This window comes from Pyrus communis, chromosome 10, assembly GCF_041283825.1.
Source record: "Pyrus communis isolate YQ-2024b chromosome 10, ASM4128382v1, whole genome shotgun sequence".
Lineage (NCBI taxonomy): Eukaryota > Viridiplantae > Streptophyta > Magnoliopsida > Rosales > Rosaceae > Pyrus > Pyrus communis.
Genome location: NC_142574.1, coordinates 2,472,731 through 2,484,662, shown reverse-complemented (window position 1 = coordinate 2,484,662; position 11,932 = coordinate 2,472,731). Strand labels below are relative to the sequence as shown.

General features: G+C 40.3%; 1 pseudogene across 1 annotated transcript; it reads right to left on the bottom strand.

Moving 5' to 3' along the window:
- On the bottom strand, window positions 1–7,262 carry LOC137726813 (inosine-5'-monophosphate dehydrogenase 2-like; annotated as a pseudogene). The gene is made up of 3 exons (XR_015952006.1): window positions 7,061–7,262; window positions 884–1,140; window positions 1–418 (listed from the first exon to the last, which is right to left on the bottom strand). The product of XR_015952006.1 is annotated as an inosine-5'-monophosphate dehydrogenase 2-like (transcript).
- Window positions 7,263–11,932: the final 4,670 nt, after the last annotated feature.

The following is an 11,932-nucleotide window of genomic DNA, read 5'->3' as shown; positions in this document are numbered from 1 at the left end:
TGGTAAACAATTGAAACCGCATTGTTTAATAATAATTCCTAATGAAAACTAGTAACAAACATAACTCCAGAGAAATTCTAACTAGTCATATGTACACATTTAAAGTGCAGAGTCAAACAAATGCAGGCAGATGGAAGCACTCATGGCAGCCAACAAAATGCCAGAGAACCGTTTGAGACCAAAACTTTCGCTGCTCAGAAAGACCCAGTAGCAGTTTGACAGGCTCGCCCTTGTTACTCATGCTAAGTTGGCGATATCAGATGCAACATGGGACACGGAAGAATTCCCCAATTCCCCAAGACAGCAGTCACCGGCAGGAATGAGAAAAGCTGAAAAGATATAACCATCAAAACGATTTCTTCTCGTAAGAAACCAGACCATGAACTCCACCTTCTACTTGTGCTGCTCCTGTTCTTACCTGCATAGTAAAATACATTGTCAACTAATTGAGAAACCATATTAGTCCTTGATACGACCATCATTACTTCTCAGATTCCTTGAGCAATAACAAGGTAATCGTGGAGTGCACTTTTCCTTGAGGTAATATATAGGGATGGAAAACTATCTAAGAAGTAAGCGGTGTCAGGGAAAAACCTGAGAGGTTACAGGTTTCTTCTCTGTAAGTAAATAAGTGTCTGAATATGAGTGACACACAATGGCAATACTCTAGATTAATAGGTTTCTTCCCCACTCCTTTCGGTAGTTTAACCTAAGAGTGTTGAACAAGAATACAACATGATATGGAACAGACTACGAAAGAGTAAGTTACCGAAAGAAACATTGGCTACAATATCATTTCTCATTTAAAGTGTAGAACTAAAATGGTATCCTTAATAACGATGATATAAGTAACACAACAATGTCTGCAAAATGGTCAACTTACCTCTAGCCTTAAAACACTTGATTTTAAGAGGCCATGAGCAGACTGCAATGAAGAAGCACCAAGATCTTGGAAACCTTGTTTCACAGCTTGCATTGTGTATGGTATGAACTTCAAAACAGAACCTTTGTCTGCAACTGCCCCAACAACCCCCTGTGCGATTTTCAGCTTAGCTGTATCGCCCAGTACCTCTGATCACTCCCCTTTGTCATTGCTTCAAGAGATCCCATGCCTCGATATTTTTTGACTCGGCGACCATTCTAATAGAAAACATGAAATCACTTGTATCAAACTGTTTCCTCAATAGAGATTATGCATGCAGAGCTAATCAACAATGACAAAGAAATAACAAACAGCATGTTGCTTGTAAAAGACAAGTATGCTGAAAGCTCAGTGCAATTTATATATACAACTTTTGCCTTTAGTTCGGAAATAGAGGAAGATACACGTCATTTGGGTCATAGATTGGATTAGCATAGGCCCTCTGTTCAAAATTAAAAAAAAAATTCAATCAACTGTTTAGTAAGATATTACCATTAAAAAAAAAAACAAAAAGGAAACATACAGAAATGAAATACTATGTCCACTACAGTACCCCATGACATGCATCCATGAAAAATCCAATCACAATTTCAGGGAACCAGGCCCTTACCTAGCCTAATCCTTGTTGAACTTAAGAGTTCAGAGAGGAAAATTTAGTAAAGCTCATTAATTCAACAGAACAATACAATGGTATTTATACATAAATATCCTATCCCAACCTATGTGCCAGCTCAGCATAATGTATCTAACTAATCACAAACATTCCAAGCTTAACAACCAAGTAAATGAAACTAATCTGGTGATGGTTGTGATGTATTGCTGTTACTCTTAACACACCCCCTCAAGCTGATGGAAGGAGATCGAACTGAGAGCTTGTAAGTAAGAGCAGCAAATCGATCAACAGCTAAAGGCTTGGTAAAAATGTCTGCAATTTGGAGAAGGGAAGCAACATGTTGAACACCAATATGACCAAGTAAAACCTTCTCTCGAATATAGTGATAGTCAATTTCAACATGCTTAGTTCTAGCATGAAAAACTGGATTGAAAGCAAGAGCAATGGCACTTTTGTTATCACAGCAGATGACTGGTTTTTGTAACAGAGGGAAGGATATGTCGTGCAGAATCTTGCACACCCATGTAAGCTCAGCAGCAGTATGAGCAAGAGACCTGTACTCAGCCTCGGTGGATGACCGAGCCACTGTGGCTTGTTTCTTAGCACTCCAGGAGATGAGATTAGAGCCTAAGAACACACAATACCCACTAGTGGACCTTCTATCCACAGGGCAACCTGCCCAATTTGCATCAGACCAAGCAGTGAGACATTGAGGACCTTTAGTAAACCAAAGACCTGAATCCACAGTGCCCTTGAGGTATCTCAGTATGCGTTTGACTGCCTGCAAGTGAATTGTTCGTGGAGAGTGCATATATTGACAAACCTGGTTGACAGCAAAGGCTAAATCAGGCCGGGTCCAAGTAAGATATTGTAAGGCACCAACTGTGGACCTATAAGAGGTGGGATCAGAGAGAAGAGTGCTGAAATGATCTAGCTTGGCAGTAGACACGGGTGTGGCACAAGGTTTAGCTCCAAGCATATCTGTCTTCTTGAGTAAGTCCAAAGCATACTTAGTCTGATGCATCAACAAGCCCTTGTCAGATTTGTGGACTTCAATACCCAAAAAATAGTGGATATCTCCCAGATCCTTCACAGGGAACATGATTTGAAGGTTGGATATGATTGATTTGCACTCAGTAGAAGAACTGCCAGTGATGATTATATCATCAACATAAACCAAGATAAAGGTAATGGAAGTGTCTCTTTTAATAAAGAGACTAGGATCAGAGTAGGAAGGACTGAACCCCAAAGAGAGAAGAGCATTGTAGAAAGCCTCATACCAAGCTCTAGGAGCCTGTTTAAGACCATAGAGAGATTTCTGAAGTTTACACACATGATGAGGTTTGGAAGGATCCACAAAACCAGGAGGTTGGATCATATAAACATCTTCCTTTAAGTGACCATGAAGAAACGCATTACTGACATCCAATTGATGGGCAAACCAATCATAGGTGACTGCAATGGAGAGTAGGATTCTGATGGTAGTAGGTTTAGCAACAGGACTAAAGGTATCTGAGAAATCCAATCCTTCCTGTTGATGAAAACCTTTAGCCACAAGGCGGGCTTTGTACCTTTTAATGGTACCATTAGGTTTGTGCTTGACTTTGAAGACCCACTTGCAGCCTACAAGGTTGTAGATGGAATTATGAGGAACTAACTCCCAAGTGCCAGTGGACTGTAAAGCTTGAAACTCAGATTGCATAGCATCCATCCAATGAGAAGACTTAGAAGCTTGGAGAAAGGTGGAGGGAGTAGGAGGTAAAGTTGTAAGAGAATCAACCGTGGAAGGAAGAATGTGTTTGGTGGCAGTGAACACTTTGGGTTTATGGATACCTGCCTTTGCTCTTGTAAGCATAGAATGAGTGTTGACAGGAACTGGTGGTGGTTGTTGAGGTAGAGAACTAGGAGACTCTGCAGGACTGAAAGATTCTGGATGGGGAGGTATAGACTCGAGAACAGGAGAAGATAAAGTGTTTTGCTCAAGAGTTGGAAATATGGGTGAAGAAGGTGCATTGCTGCAGTGTGAGGCATCTGCAGGTGAGGGATGTTTCACAAGATGGGACATTGGCAAAGGCAGATTGAGTGATATAGGAGTGGGAGAATAAGGAGGCACACACGGGCTTGGAGATGAGGCTTGAGAAGACAAAAATTTGTAAGGAAAGCAAGATTCATCAAACACCACATGTCTGGAGATGTAGAGTCTATTAGAGATAGGATCCCAACACCTATAGCCACTGTGATTCAGACTATAGCCCAGAAACACGCACTGCTTGCTTTTGAAATCCAACTTGTCTCTTGAATATGGTTGCAACCATGGATAACAAGCACAACCAAACGTCTTCAGTGTATGATATTTAGGAGAAGCATGGAATAAGAGTTCCCAAGGACTGACTGTAGATGACTGTAAAGGTAACCGATTAATGAGATAGATAGCAGTCTGAAAAGCTTCAACCCAAAACTGTGCAGGTAGATCACTCTGAGATAACAAGGTTCTGCCCATTTCAACAACATGACGATGTTTTCTCTCTGCACACCCATTTTGCTCAAGAGTGTGGGGACAACTCAACTGATGAGTAATGCCTTGATCATTAAAAAAACTTTGGAGGGACTTATTCAGGAATTCACCCCTTGAATCAGACCGTAGACTTTGAACTTTGAGATCAAGCAGAGTCTGAATTTTTAAAATAAAAGTCTTGAGAGTAGAGAAGACATCAGACTTGAAATGTAAAGGATAGAGCCAACCATATTTGGTAAAATCATCCACTTTTATTATATAGAATCTGTAACCAGTACATGAAGGTGTGGGAGAGGGACCCCATACATCTGTGTGAAGCAATTGAAGTGGCCGAGAGGAAGTACAGGGTAAAGTGGAGAATGATAGTCGAGAAGCCTTCCCTAGTTGACAGGCAGTACATACTGAAAGACTATTAACAGAACCAATTACAGGGAGATGATTCTTATTCACAACAGAATGTAAAATCCCACCAGAAGGGTGTCCAAGCCTACAATGCCAAATGTGAATGTCAGCCTTAGCAATCATCAGTGCAGTTGGGGAGATTGCAATTCCAGAGACACCATTTGAAGCATTCCAGTAGAAGGGGTACAAGCCTCCTTCACTGGGGCCCTGGAAAAACATCTTCCCGGTGCTTAGATCCTTGACATAGAACCCAAACGGATCAAAGGTCAGAGAGCACCAGTTATCATGGACAAACTTGTAAACAGATAACAAGTTATGGGAAGCCTGAGGAACTAAAAGAACATCATTCAAACGAAAAGTAGCATGTTTGGTTCGAATGAGAGCAGAACCAGTATGAGAAATGCACAGACCTTTACCGTCACCAACAAAGAGCTGATCATTGCCAGAGTAGGGAATGGCAGAGTTGAGGGCAGAAGGATCAGGTGTGACATGATGAGATGCTCCGCTATCAGTGAGCCAATAGCTAGGGGATGCAGAAGAAGTCATGGCAGACATTGCAATAGGAGCTTGAGGTGGAGCAAACTGAGAGAGACGAGGACATGTAGAAGCCCAGTGACCAAACTGGAGACAAAGCTGACATGGAACTGAGCAACCAGAGGAAGATGAGGGACCAGAATGCTGGCGAGCAGGACTAGAACCAAGAATGCCACCTGAGGGATTGGTGTTCCAGTTGTTAGGATTGTTGCCACTAGAGGGATTGGTGTTCCAGTTGTTAGGATTGTGGCCCCCAAAATTTCGATTCTGAGTATACCGATTTCGGTTGTGAAAACGACCATGAGATTTGCCTCTGTTGAAATTACCAAAAGAAGTAGAAGGTTGAGCAGCATAGGCATGAAATGGTGCAGTGGAGGAAGAAGCAGCTCTGGTTTTGCGTTTTTGGAGTGAGATTTCTTTGCTCAGTAAAAGGCCATGGAGCTCATCATCAGTCACAGATTCATTTCGAGTCTCAATAGAGTCAACAAAGGACTCATACTCATCAGGAAGTCCAGATAAAATGTATGCAACAAGATCAGACTCAGACAATGGTTCACCAGCAGCAGCAAGCTTATCAGAGATATCTTTAATCAAATTAAGAAAATCGGTCATTGAAGAGTCACCTTTCTGAATTGTTTGAATCTTCGATCGAAGACTATGAACATGAGTACGGGAAGCGCCTGAGAAACGCCGCTCAAGAGATTGCCACAAAGAGCGAGAGTCAGCCATGGCAATCGTTAAAGGAAGAAGATCTTCAGAGAGCGTAGAGTTGATCCAGATCATCAAGATCTGATCTCGCTCACACCAGGTCTCAAAAGAAGCATTGAGAACACAAGTGCCAAAGGAATCACGAATAAATTGAGGAGGACACAGATCCTCACCATTGACGAGGCCAAGAAGCTTGAAGCGCTTCAGCACGGGAATGAAGAGACTACGCCAAGTGATGAAGTTCTGACGATTGAGTTTCGTCGGAACCATCCCAGCGACATTGGCAATAGAAATCATACCAATCGACATGATCGGAGAATTGGAGATGTCACTCTGAGGAGGAGTCGCTAGGGAATTAGGGTTTGGAGGAGGTGGAGGGATAGAAGTCGAGGAATCTGCTGCCGCCGACATATCAAGATTTGCTGAATTGATAGAGAAAAAGAAGAGATTAGGGAGGGAGCGATCTGTTTGGAAGATTAGAAAATGCAAGAACTGCAAGAAAATTGCTAGAAGAGGGAAGCGCCGGATCGGAGTCGGTTAGAAGATGGTGATGATACCATGTTGAACTTAAGAGCTCAGAGAGGAAAATTTAGTAAAGAGAGAGAAAGAGAATTGTAAAGAGAGAGTGAAAAATATATCAATGATTCTCATTAATTCAACAGAACAATACAATGGTATTTATACATAAATATCCTATCCCAACCTATGTGCCAGCTCAGCATAATGTATCTAACTAATCACAAACATTCCAAGCTTAACAACCAAGTAAATGAAACTAATCTGGTGATGGTTGTGATGTATTGCTGTTACTCTTAACAATCCTAACCCATTTTGCCACTTGCTTTCAAGTTATGAAATGCAGTGATACGCAAACTCTTTTTATGGTTCTAATCCATGAGCATAGTTGCACTCATGAGAACCACTTGAGTTAACCCGAAGAAGTCCAAAAACTCTGACTGTATGTAGGCTTCAAACTTATTAAGTTCAGGTCATCAGGGAGAGAGTCCATGCAAACATTCCTAATGATGTAAAAGCATTAAAGATTGATGGAAAACTATAAGACATCAATGACCGATCCGTCGAACAATATTGATGCAGTCCAAAAAGTTTGATAAATGACTCAGGATGTCTAACAAACTTAGAAACACATCTCTTATAGGTAAGTTTCTTTACCAATCACAGATGTAATTCAGTATTCATACATCTGCCTAATAAACTCCTTAACCCACTCAATAAGTTGTCAAAGAACTAGAAAAGAGATATTGTAGTAAACACTGAGAGAAGTGTTAAAGTATATTTTATATCTGATGGTACGAGAAGGTATACCTGTTCCAGCAATAAAAACATGAGTAAGTCCCAGACATACCTGATACACAAAAACCCCGTGAGCCTCAGTGCTTCCAGCTAAGAAGCTTCCCATCGTGACAATAGAAGCCCCAAGGACCAAAGCCTTGACAATGTGTCCAGAATTGGAAATTCCACCATCAGCAATCACAGGCACACCACTTTGTGAAGCAATAGATGCAACCTTGTAAACAGCAGTTGCCTGAAACATATAACCAAAACCAAAACAATTGTTTGTCGCGCAAATATTTAAAAATTCATTTTTTATTTAAAAACTGGACGCACGACAAAAAATAGAACACTGTCGTTGCGCAAACATATAAAAAATTGATTTTTTGGTGGAAATTGGGCGCTTTTTTTAAATTTATTTTAAAAACACTCTATCTCTCTCTCATTCTCTGTGTCACTCACTCTTCTCTCACTCTCTGGATTCTCTTCGAAGCTCACTCTCCTCTCTCTCTTCGATTCTCAGTCAATCTATCTCTCGCTTTCATCACTAACTATCTCAGTCTCTCCCTCTCTCCCTCTCTTGCTCTCTTTGTGTTTCTTTGCCTCTCTGTCACTCTCTCCTCCGTACCTGACATCTGCCACCGCACTCCAGCGCCACACCAGCTCACCGCCGCCGCACCATTACTAGGTAAGCACCCAATATCCCTTAATTCACTCTCCCTTAATTCAATTATTTATTAGTGCAATTTTTCATTTTTTCTAGTTGAATTGTTTTAATTAGAACTTAGGGATTTACGGTTCGAATTGGGAATCTTGGGTTAGGGTTTTCAAATTGGGATTCTTGGGTTAGGGTAATTAAGAATATTGGGTTATGGTTTTCGAATTGAGAATATTGGGTTATGGTTATAAACAAAACTGGGTATCAAATTGGGAATCAAATAGGGGTTTCAAATTGGGATTAGCTACTAGGAAGGAGAGGAAGTCCCAACAAATTCCATTAACAAAACTGGGTATTATGCATTAAGAAATTTGAAAATTTTACTTTGCATACTACTATCATAGGTCAAACTCATTAAGAAAATTGGGTATTTTTTACATTAACAAAATTGGGTATTTTTCACTATCATACATCAAATTCAGCAAAGATTCGTGGAATAGGTAGTAAAGAATAAGAAATAGGGTCTGCTTGATAATTGTTTTGTTTTTAATTAGAAAAATAAAGGGGAAAAGAAAGAGCCAAAGGAAACTGAGTAGCCAGATGATAGTGGTGACTAGTGAAACAATCAGAGAAGCTTGAATGCTATTTTTCGTTTGGGAATCTATACTATATATGTTGGTGTGTGTGTGTGTGTGTGTAGGTGGGTAGATACTATTGCTTTGAATTAATTTATATGCTATTTCTCATTCCCATTCCCCACCAATATATGGCTATAAATCATGCCACCAACACTCTAGATTATGCGGTGAAACCATGCTGCCTATAGCTAATACCCTTATTTTTGCTATTTTGCTATTTGTTTCCCTACACCAACCATATATGCTATTGTCTCAAATACTTTGCCCTAGCTGTATATTCAAATAATTTCACTAGATTTGGTGTTTTAGTTTGGTTTTGGATGTTTTTCCCAAAAAAAAACATAATAAACTTAGTTTATCTCTCTCTCTGCGTAGGATTCGTTGGTTATGTTTTTTTTTATAAATATTTGATAGCTTTTATATGCAAAACATAAACAAAAACATATTGGTGTTGGTGGATTATGTATATTATGCTCTATGTAATATACTCTAATAAATTGACTAAAAGTAGTGGAATGTAACTTTATTATTTATTATTTTTGTAGATGTCGAACTTAATTTCAAACGTCTGGGTAGCTAGTAGGGTCAGTCAGACACCTTTTCTAGCAGGTAATGCTGCTACCACCTCCTCACCTGATTTGGGCAAGAGGGGTGTGTCTCCAGTCCTGCCTTTCGGTCCAATGCCTTCTGACTCCTACTTCATTGACTTCTTCAGTGACGCATCCTCCACCAAGCGCCAGCAAACTCATCGCTGGCTCCGGAGTTCTGGGGAGGCTGAGCAGTCTGGTGAGGCTTCCTCTATCCATGGAGAGGGGTCCAGACAAGTAATGCATCTTTCTCATAGTATTTTCAATTTAACAATTTGGAATTTAGATTAAAGTCCGCAATTGGTATAAAGTGTTTGAATTGTTGGGTGGATGTGTTGTTTTTGTTGTTATATTGTTTGCAGGTTCTAGGAAATGTTATAGTTTTAGGGGAGGTTCTGCAAAATTTTCGGTAAAAAATAGAATTTATTTGATGTTTACTTTGTTTATTGTGTAGTTAAAAAAAAAAAAAAAAAAACTAGGGGCCCATGCAAACTTCAGAACACATCACAGACCACTCGCACCACAAACTAGAAGGTCACCATTACGTGGGATCCTTGACATCATGCGGCTGCAACAAAGGAGTAGTATAGTGCGTTGGCCAATGACATTGTCTCGGCTATCAAAAATCATTGCCTGCTCTTTTGCGGGTCTTGGAAAGCTGTCCCACATGAAGTCAAGCGTGACGTTCTTCATGAATTATTGGTAAGTATTGTCAACCTCAAATACTAAATTTTTATTAAAGTATACAAATATTATAAATTTTAACTACTATTTATTTTTGGAGTTTTGCAGCATCACTATGAGCTCACAAACCTCGATGACAATCAAGACCAGTACATCAACGAGCATTGCACCAACAGGTTCACTCAGTGGAAGAACGATCTCCATAAGCATTATGAGAAATATGACGGTCTGGAGGTCGTTCTAGCAGTTGTGTGCCCTATGGAGTTGGTGGACCACCAGGATGAAAGAGAGTGGCTCTGCGGCCATTTTCAGGACAAGAAATACCTCATAAGTATAATATATATTTCAATAGTATTTAATCAAAATTTTTATATTTATAAATATCTTAACTAACACATTTTTTTATTCAACAGAAAAAAGTGTAGGCAAACTCGATCAATCGGTTGAAGAAGAAACTTCTTCATTGCTCCAGCTCATGATGACACACCCCGAGCTGGAATGTCCACCTGGACTCCGAATCAAGCTATGCTAGCCGACACCTGAAGGGTGACGAAGCCATAAGTGTAGTGATGTGGAAAATGTGAATAAATTTAAACCTAAGATTGCCTAATTACAAGAGTGCGCATGTGAGTGTGAATGAACCCATTTCACACGTAATGTTAGAGCATAAGTAAAGTACAGTAAAGTAGGATAAGAGTTATACCATCGAAGGTAATCTCTAATACCAAAATTTACCAAGAATCCTGGAGGGACAAAAAACAAGGTGAGTGGGCCTGAAAATAAAGTTTTATAAAAATATTTCCGAAAAACATAATAGCCTCTCGCCGTAAAACAAGTATAGTTTCCAAAATATACATACTACGTATGGTAAGAAAATACTTACTGTAGCCTGCAAAATCTCAAGAACTCAATACGTCACAATATTTCGTAAGTAAGCACATGTCGTTCATAAACATATAGTCTCGCATAAGCAAACATATCATATCGAGTGCTCATCGACACATGCTGACACACGAGTTCATGCAGAGTTATTCTGACATGAACATGACTGGGTGTAACGATGATATACGTTCTAATACTACAATCACGTGAAGACTGACGTTATGTGTAGCACATATGAGTCCTAATCGCCTTTAGTAATCTAAGATAGGACTAGTACGTACAATGGATCCAAAGTGAGTGTATGGTGCGTTGTGCACATACACGTGAAAGACTGGCCTTGGCCGAATGAGTACTAACACCGATGTAGCAACCAATGAGCAAATAATATAAGTATAGTCATGCCACAATGATTCGATAATTCGCATCGACATAATAGTAATACTTAAGATATTAATCATGGTCGTAATTAAAATCCCATAAAGGTACGCATACATGTGCATCCCATAGGATTTATGATAATTTCGAAATTTTCCGTTATTTTGCTAATTCTTATAAGCATTATTCTAATCTAGGCATACGTAGGAAATTCTTTTTCAAATGTATAAGTGGAAACTAAATAAATATATAATATTTAAAAGCAAAGACCCACTCACAATTCATGTCTTCGAGTCGAACCCACCTTGTAACATCGAGAGTCCTTGCGATGCGTTTTTCCTAGAAACAAAACCATTTACATAAATATGTAACGTATTAATTATAAACGCGTTTTCGTACAAGGTACGACTAATAAATGAACTATTTTAGAATGGTCAAATTTCGGAAAACGGAGGGCGAATTCGGGTTCGCCACGTCGAGAAACCTAAGGAAGGACCTTGGGTTCCTCCACACGCCGCCACAAGTGGCTACATAGGAAGCCACGCGTCCCACGTGCTGAACACCCTCACGCGTCCACACGCGCCTACGCAAGGTAAGAAAAATTTGAATTTTCTTCTTCTTGAATTTTTGGGGAGCCTTGGGGTTTGAAAGATTGCCTCGGCGTGGGCCGAGGTGGTGTGAGTGACACATGGCATAGAAGTCGTGGGCTGCAGTGCATGGGGTTGGCTGGGGCAGGCCCTAGGGTGCAAAAAGGCCAGCTCAAGCCGGTCTTTTGGAGCTGCTTGGCACGGACCTGGGCTGGCTCACGGTAAGGGAGAGAGAGAGACTGGCTAGGGCCGGGTCTCTGCTGAAAGTTAAGTGGGCCGGTTTTGCTGGGTAGCTTGGTGCGTGAAGAAGGAGAAAGGGTGGAGGCATGAGTCTTCCTTTTCGCTGGGTAATGCGGCTTGGGTCGCATATGTAAGGTCCTAAGGCCTTGGAGTCGTGCTGCCATATATATATATTCATATATCCCTTTCTTTTTTTTTTAGCTGCCCTCTAAATATTTTTTCTTCATGCTTTTTGCAGAGACTCTGAGATGTCTTATTCTGATAGCAAAGCTGTCGAATATCCTCATCCTTTGT